At 40.2% G+C, this 9,466-nt stretch overlaps 1 protein-coding gene across 7 annotated transcripts in view; it reads left to right on the top strand.

Annotated features, from left to right (window-relative positions):
* The first annotated feature begins 2,016 nt into the window (after nucleotides 1–2,016).
* The window catches only part of FER (FER tyrosine kinase), a 505,234-nt gene continuing 497,784 nt past the window's right edge, over nucleotides 2,017–9,466 (top strand). For 3 of the 7 annotated variants that reach the window (XM_074382836.1, XM_074382866.1, XM_074382874.1), the window contains exon 1: nucleotides 3,042–3,131. The gene's annotated coding sequence lies outside the window, so the exon portion shown is untranslated. Of the gene's footprint in view, nucleotides 2,148–3,041; nucleotides 3,132–6,529; nucleotides 6,698–9,466 lie in introns of those variants that run through there. The other 4 variants (XM_074382854.1, XM_074382850.1, XM_010339983.3 and 1 more) reach the window with 4 other exon arrangements.

Here is a 9,466-nt window from a genome sequence, read left to right as displayed (position 1 = left end):
TTAAAAAGCAGAGTCACAAGTCAAAGGACTTGGCAGAAAAAAGAGACATAGATGAAGAAAAAGAGGGAGGGTTAAGTATGGGAAATACTGAACTAAGATGGCAAACAACCAAGATTCCTCTTGAAGTCTATGAGAAACAGGAAAAAAGGGAGGTGGAGAGATGGAGTGAGGCATGGATGGTGCTAATCAAAAAAAGTAAAAAAAACTTTTTCAATCATTTTTTATTACTCACCTAGGTTTGATGTCCACATTATTTTCATTTGTCCAGTAAGTAATGCTATTAAAACAAAGTTTGGTATTTGGGAACATGGAATATATACTAAGGTGACCCAAAGTGTTTATTAAATGTGTTGCAATGCAATGTGATAATTCCAACAGAGAAAAAAAATGTTAAACTGGATTTGCTACATATATATTTTTTGTTTCAAAAATGAAGCATAGATTTTTGCCACATTCATTTACTTCAAGTACATTCTTTAACAGTTGCATTTCCTAGCACAATGACTGGTATATGGTAGGCAACTTTTAAGGTTTTGGAATGAATAGGTGAAAACTCAGAGAACAACTGTAGATATGGAAAGATTCTTAACTGTTTTTTTAGATTTAGGTTCCTTAAAAACACAAACACACACATTGTGTACCAAAGAGCTCTATTTCTACCATATCTTTATTGAAAGCTACTTTCTGCAAATATGTTATAACTAGTTCACCAACAGCATCTTTCTACATTTTGGTTCCCTTTGCATAAAGGTAGACAAATCCTAAGGTTCTTGGGAAAAGTATTCAGTCATGAAGCAATTTCCAAAGTTGTATTTTGCTATTACCTAACTAATGCACAAATTTTCATTCATTTCCTTCTTATTGACATTACTTAGACAATAACATTTACTGTTCACAGAAAATTAACTTATATTTTAAGAAATTTACTCACAGAACCATAGTTTGTGCATTTAACAGTCACTATGAATTACACACTAATCATTAACTATCATTTTAGGGAACAAATTTTAGGGACATCTCAGAAGTAATTATTTGCCTTAACTTTATCATCCCAACATTCTGGGTATAGGCATTGTTGGAAAAATTTAATTAAAAACCCAAATCTCCCAACCCAGAAATCCTCTCCACAAACGTGAGTAGACAAAACACTTTTATTATTGAATAAGCATTAAACTAGAATGTGATGCACATCACAATTTGCTAAGAGACTGCAACAACAGAAATCTCGCCCTTTTATATAGCCAAGTATAAAAGACTCATTACATAAATATTTTCAAGATGAACAATAACTAGTCCTCAAGTAAGAGGACCTGATATTTGTCACATATAATTCATCTTAGCAATTGGGGTGACCATCTGTGTTAGTTAATTGGTTTTATCCAGAGGGAGAAAAAAACTTATCCTGTCTTTATGACAGAAGGTAGTTTTGCAACTTGGAGCAAGTTGCCCACGGAAGTTACGTTCCTACTCAGGAAAACTGGGAGATAGGGAAGCATGCTAACTACCGTGAAGCATTAAAAAAAAAAAAGCTTCCAGGTTTAAGTCCTATCTAGTCCTCAAATGGATTTCCGCACATTTCAAAGAGTTGAGAAAGCTCTTAACAATTAAATAGAAAGTACTTAAGTTTTCTAAGGCTAATACTCGGAGAAAAAGGGATGGGAAATCTCATCCCCCAGTTTCAATAGGGAGAATGAACTCTCTTATTTAAAATTTTATGTTGGTTTTTGTTTCTTTAGCTTTGAAACAGCAGACTTTAAAAAAAAGTCCAATCTAAGATTTATGTTTTTCTATGTGTAGGGCTGTTCTCTACGGTTAAATAAATAACCCTGCCTAAAGAAAATATTCACCACTCTGCTTTGGCTCCTACTCAGTTTTTTAGAGGGAGGGGAAATACGGATTGAGGTTCTGTGGTTCAACCAATGCAAAAGATACACCGCTTTAAAAAGCCTGCTACAGGAACATGGGAGGATCACACCCTCAAATAATGACGAATACCTATCCTACTGTTACTGATTACCTAGTAATAATCCTGTAGTTCACATTACTCATTTTTCACCAAATTCTTTTGGTGACGGACGCTTCAGAAACGACCATCACTGAAGAGCAAACACGTTTGGGTTCTCCACGCATTCTAGACTCTCGAAGAGGTAAGAATTTATTATAGGGGGCCATTCCCAGGATCTGCTTTTAAACAAGATCCATTATAAGTCCAGCATGGAGTTTCTAACATTTTTAGGCAGGCTCAGGCACTGAGAATACAGGACAGAAAGACAGTTCCTGCCCTTAAGGGACTCAGAATAAACTGGAGTTGCTGCAAATCATTCTAAAGCAATCCACAACGGAAATAAGTAAAATGTGGGAACGTACAGGAAAAAGTGACCAATTCTGAGGCTGAAAAGTGCCTATTTTAGGGGTCGGGGCCCGGCGGCCCTAAAGCGGCTTCCCTTCCCCGGGATTTCAGCTCCGGGGATCGCCCAGCGCCCTGCGGGCACACTTAACATTTTCATCACGCCTCCGCCCCCACTCTCCGAATTCCTTTCCCGCTGCCGACCCGCAGAGTAGTCCCTTCCAGGCGGCCTCCGCTTATCATCCCCCGGTCCGGCCACTTCCCGGCCGCGGCCAGGCGAGCCTCCCAAAGTTTCCTGTGACGCCGCCGTCCGCCTCCAGCCCCATCTCACCCCGGCAGCCCAGGACACCGGCTAGGGAGGAGCAGGTTACCGAGGCGGGGAGAGCGGCACAAACGCGCAGACCCCGGGACTCCACCCGGGCTAGCGAGCGAGCCCAGAGGGCGGCGGCCGCATCTCCGCGCCTCTAATCTCAGCGCCCGCAGCCGGGGCTAAGCGCGCGCCCACCCAGCCTAAGGCCCAAGTCCTGCCCCTTCGGGGCCGGGGCCAATCGGCCGCTCCCCGCCTCCTGGGAGGTAGTGGAGGAGGGGGTTGGGGGCCGGGCGGCAGCGCCCGCCTTCTACTCTTGCCCATTGGCTGAGGCCTCAAGGGTGCCCGGAGACCGGAGTACAGCTGGATTGGTTGCAGAGGTTCGTGACAGTGGCGCCTATTGGCTGTGACGGCCCCCGTGACGCGGGGTGGTGACTGGCTCCGGAGTCTGAGGGGCTCGGGCTTGTCAGGTTCTAGGTAGGTGCGTTTCGCGCCGCCGGCGGCAGGCGCTGTTGCCCGGGGCAACGCGGGGGAAGGGGGGAAGTGGAGGGAAGGCAAGGCTAGAGCGGGGGCAACAATCTCTGCCCGCAGAAGGGCGCCCAGGATTCGGCCCGGGCGTTGTGGGCTGCGCCGAGGCTCTTCCTCCGCCCTCAGCCATCGCCCCCCCCAACCCCTGTCCCAGGCTGCAGGGTCACCCGCCCATCCTCCCGCCCGCGGCGGAGCATTCCTGCTTGGGGCTTGGGCCGGGCTGCACACCCAGCCCCACGAGGCCCGCCCCTCCCACCATCCCGGGACCCGAAGGCTGAGGGGGCGGGTGCCGGCGCGAACTGGCTGTGGCGGGCGCAGTGGCTCCGCCCCGTTGCGGGGTCTGGGGGCTGCTGGGCGTGAGGTGGGGTGGGGAGGACTGTGGGCGACGCCCAATCTTGCCCGCACCCGCACCCGCACCCCTTTTTTCGGTAGCAGTCATCTCCTGGGCGCCGCCCTCCCGCTGAGAAGGCACCCTCAACCCTGTGGTCTTCCAATTCCTTCCTGCCTCTGGAGCCCCGCAGTCAGCCTCCCTTGACCCCTCGGTCCTCCCCAGCTCTCCTCCTCTGTGCCACCTTCTCCCGCTTTTATCCCGCACCTCATCTTTCTCCTTCTGTCTTGGCTAGAGGTGTCCTCCAAGAGTCTAATCAAGACAGACTTAAGGGTGAGGCTAGTGCTGTTGTTGGTAATTTCCGCTCTGTGGTCTCTTTGCCGGTTATTGGGGAGGTGTTTGGAGGCACCTTCGGGGATCATCTTTCTGCCTTAGAGTTTCTCTTAGGATCGAGTTTCTGAATACGCTCATTGGGTTGTGTTAATAGGGCCAGGGTACTTCTTCCACAAACTGAGTTTACGGTGAGGTGGGTACTTTTTACTTTGTACGTTTGCGATTTTGCTGTCCACTGCAGTGTAATCCAAAATCTAATAATTTGTTAAGGCTGGTAGCCTTACATTTTTCCTTCGCCTTATGGTTAAAAAAGGAGAAGCTTTTTAATCTTTTTAATTCAGATGAAGTTACATGTATCAATGGCGATCTCACTATCACTTTGACATAAACTGCTGTAAAGGTGTACTGCCATTTTGCTTTTCTCCAGATATTTTAAGATAACATTTCTCGGATGAAGTCACCTATATAAAAATGTAACAGAAAAATCAGTAAGAGAATAGATCGAAACTATTTTAGTGATTAAAGATTAGAAAATACCTTTCAATCTAGATGTGGAATGAGAACAGGATTTAAAAAAAAGTATTGCAAAATCTATATAGTGCGTGAATTTGTAGTCCTGGTATACTTATGTTGCCTTTAAGAAGACATTTGTGAATAGCTCCAGGTTTGTCAGTCACTGCACCGGAAGGCAGAGTGTATCTTTTTGTTGTTCAGGAAACCTTTTTTGCTAGTACTTTTGAGCCAAGAGTATTATGCTTCTAAAGATATTGGGAATATATTAAGAGAGTACACAGGCATAGTTCTCTTTTCATCTTTGAAAGATCTTGGGTGAAGATCTGTTTCTCTACTGCATTGATTGTTGACAGCATTAACATAGTTAAAACTAACATAGTTAAACTAAAAAGTTTTCACATCATCTAGAACTATGTAGTGTCAAGTTTATGCAGCTTCTGCACTACTTCAAAGGTTGATGTCTTTAGTCCAAAAGAAATAATTCAGGCTTTGGTAAACAAATCACATTTCATCTTCCGTGTAGATGTTACTGTAACTCTGGACTGTGAACATTTCAAATTTGCTAGTTGTTTTCTCAACTATTTTACTATGAAAAATTTCAAACAATGCAGAAGAGTCGAGTTGTACCTACCACCTATATATTTAGCAATAATGATTTCAAGACCACTGTTACACAGTAAACATTAAGGAATAGAGGAACTAAAATGATCAAGCTTAAAGAACCCGTATTTGTGACCTGGCACGGTGGCTTTTGCCTGCAATCCCAGCACTTTGGGAGGCCGAGGCAGGAGGATCAGCTGACCAGCATGGAGAAACCCCATCTCTACTAAAAATACAAAATTAGCCGGGCGTGGTGGCGCATGCCTGTGATCCCAGCAACTTGGGAGGCTGAGGCAGGAGAATCACTTGAACCCGGAACGGGGGGAGGTTGCAGTGAGCCGAGATCACGCCATTGCGCTACAGCCTGGGCAACAAGAGCGAAACTCTGTCTCAAAAAAAGAAAAAGAAAAAACCCAGCATACATATCCATGTATATACACCCTACCAAATTATCATAAGGTGCATTTTTTAAATTTGTAAATGGGAATTGTACTTATTGAAACTATAGTAACTTAATTACATGAGACTGTTCAGGGCAATCTTGTGAGTAGAAAGTCATCGTCTTTGTAATCAAGGCCCAAATGAGTAAACTGCATTTTGGTAATCAGAAAAAAGGAAGTTTAATAAATAAATAAAAGTTTTGCTTTAAAATTGGACTCTTGTGTAAATAGATTATAGTTTTGTGCTTGATTTATAAATGAACATTTTTTGGAGAGAAGTCCAAGGAACTATCAATTATGCGAAATTTTAGTAACAAACTTGATACATTGTATTAATCTTATGTCCATTTGGAATAAGAATGTACTTTTACAATGGAAAAAGCTTATAAATTTGAACTTTCTTTTAGTACAACTGTTTCATGGAGACTGAAGTAATTATCTAGAGACATTGAAGTTAGTATTTCAATAGAACTCAACTATCTTAGTTGTTGTCTCATGGTTCTGAGGAATATTTTGATATAAAACTTCAATTTATAGTAAAGAAATAAGTGGAAATGGGTAAATTCACACATTTCTGTATTTGTAATTTTTCTATACCTGGGAAATCCCTGCATACTTCTTTAAGTATTTGAATCTTGCTTTTTAGTTTTTGTGTACCCCAAATAGGTTTTTCACACTTACCTCATTCATATAGTAATTTCTTAAATATTAAGAGCTATGTCTCAGAATTTATAGATCTCTGGAATGCTTTATTGTTATTTTCCACATTTTATTTGTCTTTTGCATGCTTGTGTATAGTTAACCTATCATGCTATTGAGAGGGGGAACAAATAGGTCACAGTTTTATAACTTTAGTTGTAGATTGAGTGAATTCAGAAACAATTAGTTTTTTTTTAAATCAAGGCTCCAATTTTCCCTTCCCTCCCTACCTTCTTCCCTTTTTTACTCCTTTCCTATTTTCATTTGATTAAAAAAATTAAATGCCTTATAATCGATTCAGAAGAAATTGATATAGAGAAGAAAGAGAAGTCACCCGTTATTCTACCATAGTTAATGATTTGGAAACTAACCAAAACTTTAATTTTGTCTGTAATACTCTACCAATTGTTGCAATTTTATGGTTTTCATTTCAGTGTATCTACATTTGCATCAAAATCTGTTAGAGTTCTGGAACTCAAGGCTGCTACTCTAAATTAGAAGAGGCCTCCTAGATCTGGGGGAAAAATGGAGAAGAATAAATAGAGGACAGATTAGAGTCAGAACAAAGGAATTAGACCCAAGCAGTTACTTTTTCTTATTCTGTAAGTATAATTTTAGTTTGCCATATAAAACTGCTGTATGGCTGACAAAATATGGGGCCATATTTTTTCTTTGGAATTCAGAATATCTAGGTAAAACAAAGTTTACTAGGTCCTTTTCTATGACTATTTCAGATTTCTCAATTTTTGGAGGATATTACATAATTCAGCTTTAAACAATTTAATGCCATGCATAATTTGGAATAATTTCTTAAATATTTGTATTAGATTATTACTAATTTTTAGTCTGTTCATTATCACCATTCATTATAAACTTCATATTGTCACTTTTTTTAGTAGGTATTAAAAGACTGGACATTTTATGTAGGTGTTCCTTACTAGGTTGCAAAGTGTAGTGAAAAGAAGAGCCATGTATTTTAGACTCAGATAATTGGGGTTTTAGTTCCAGTTTCTCTTCTGTGGGATCTTGACAAGTTATTTTATCTCTTTAAGTCATCATTTTCTCATCTATTAAATAGGGATATTAAAATTACTGCACTAGCTTGTTACATAGAAGAAATGAGACAACATAGGTAAGATTTTGGAAGTATTCATCTTCTGTATTCAGTTACTTACATGGTAGCATTGATTTTATCTCCTCTTGTATTAATATGTTTATTATACCATCCTCAAAGTCCTTGTTTCAGACATAAGAAATTAAAATACAATCTACCTTAAATTTACTTAAGTTGAATGATATTTGCATTTATACAAATAAAACAAATAATTAGAAATATCTCAGATTAGCTGTTCTTTTTATAATGCTTAGATTATTATATCTCAGTAGGGATAATTATAAATTTACTTTAAATGGTTTTTAACCCCAAAATATGGCCAGTTTGTCTGGATACTTGATTTATTTTTCTTCTTCCCTAGATGATCATGTTTTTGGATGGTTGCCCTAAGTTTCTTTCATTTAAACCACAGGTATTAGCTACATGTCACTGTCTTAAATCTCTAACTAGTGCTCCCATAACCACATTTTCTCAATCTGTTTAAAATTTAAACTTTATTTTTAAATTTAATAATACCCTTATTTGTATATTAGTTGTATCTTTTCTACCTCCTACTAATATATACAATTACTTTTTAAGGAGCAGTGTTTTATAGATATCCCTATTTCTGATTTTGCATCCTGTAAGTATAGGGTTCTGATTCTTAAAAAACATACTGTTTAAATGGACAGACCAGCCTGTAGTTATTCTGTGTAGAGAAGTAAGCACTTAATTGAGTTAGGCACTGAACTAGAGTCCTTATGTTTTCATCCAGCAGTAAAACAGATTTTGTGATCTAAGTCAGAGTTTCTTAAATATTTTTCCCATCCAGGTACAAGATATTTACATGTATGGTGTATTTCACTGTGTCCACTGTGCAGTTTTCTAGCTTGTGAGCTCTAATTCAGTCTCTTTTTCCAATTCAAGAAAGCATATTAGAATGCAGATGATTGAGTGTGAGATCATTATGGGTATAAACTTGAATCTACTCTGATTTATTGGAGAAAGTGAGTCATTAAAAAATGTGGGCTGGGTACAGTGGCTCATGCCTATAATCACAGTACTTTGGAAGGCTGAAATGAGGGGATCATTTGAGCTTAGAAGTTCGAGAACAGCCTGAATAACATAATGAGATCCCATCTCTACAAAAAAATAAACAAAAATCAGCCAGATGTGATGGCATGTGCTTGTACTGCTACTCAGGAGGCTAAGGTAGGAGGATTCCTTGGGTCCAGGAGTTCAAGACTGCATTGAGCTATCATAGCAACACTGTGTTTCAGCCTGGGCAACAGAGTGATTCCCTGTCTCAAAAAAAAAAAAAAAAAAAAAAAAAAAAAAGTGTGTAAGTATTGTTAGTAACAAATACTGAAGACATACCTTACAATTCTTTGGAGACCCAAGTTATTTCCACATTTTCCTAAAATGAATGTCCCTCTCGTTATTTTTAAAATTCTTATAATGCGACAGAAGATAATATTATACTAATTTTATGTAATTAATAGAGTCCTGCATCTAAAAGTTCAAATAACTAAATGAACATTAAAAAAATATATGGGTGACAGTACCTCAGTCTTTATTGTGACTAGAATAACACTGATTATTTTGGAAACATTGAAGTTAGTTTTCTAGTATAAATCATTTTACTTGCAAAAAGTCTATTTCTATAGTGGGACTCACAGTTTTAGGTGAAGTAGAAACAGTACTAGAATTTTTATTTTCTAGGCACTTAGAATATAAAAATGCTCTTTACATTGGCTCAGTTAGAAAAGTATCTTTGCATTACTATGAATAGAACTTAAGCCGGCGCGGTGGCTCAAGCCTGTAATCCCAGCACTTTGGGAGGCTGAGGCAGGTGGATCACAAGGCCAAGAGATCCAGACCGGCCGGTCGCGGTGGCTCAAGCCTGTAATCCCAGCACTTTGGGAGGCCGAGGCGGGTGGATCACGAGATCGAGAGATCGAGACCATCCTGGTCAACATGGTGAAACCCCGTCTCTACTAAAAATACAAAAAATTATCTGGGCGTGGTGGCACGTGCCTGTAATCCCAGCTACTCAGGAGGCTGAGGCAGGAGAATTGCCTGAACCCAGGAGGCGGAGGTTGCGGTGAGCCGAGATCGCGCCATTGCACTCCAGCCTGGGTAACAAGAGCGAAACTCCGTCTCAAAAAAAAAAAAAAGAGATCGAGACCATCCTGGTCAACATGGTGAAACCCCGTCTCTACTAAAAATACAAAAAATTAGCTGGGCATGGTGGCACGTGCCTGTAATCCCAGCTACT

The sequence above is a fragment of the Saimiri boliviensis genome, chromosome 1 (assembly GCF_048565385.1).
Source record: "Saimiri boliviensis isolate mSaiBol1 chromosome 1, mSaiBol1.pri, whole genome shotgun sequence".
Taxonomy (NCBI): Eukaryota; Metazoa; Chordata; class Mammalia; order Primates; family Cebidae; genus Saimiri; species Saimiri boliviensis.
The sequence above is the reverse complement of the archived record's forward strand: the minus strand, read 5'-3'. Positions and strand labels throughout refer to the sequence as shown.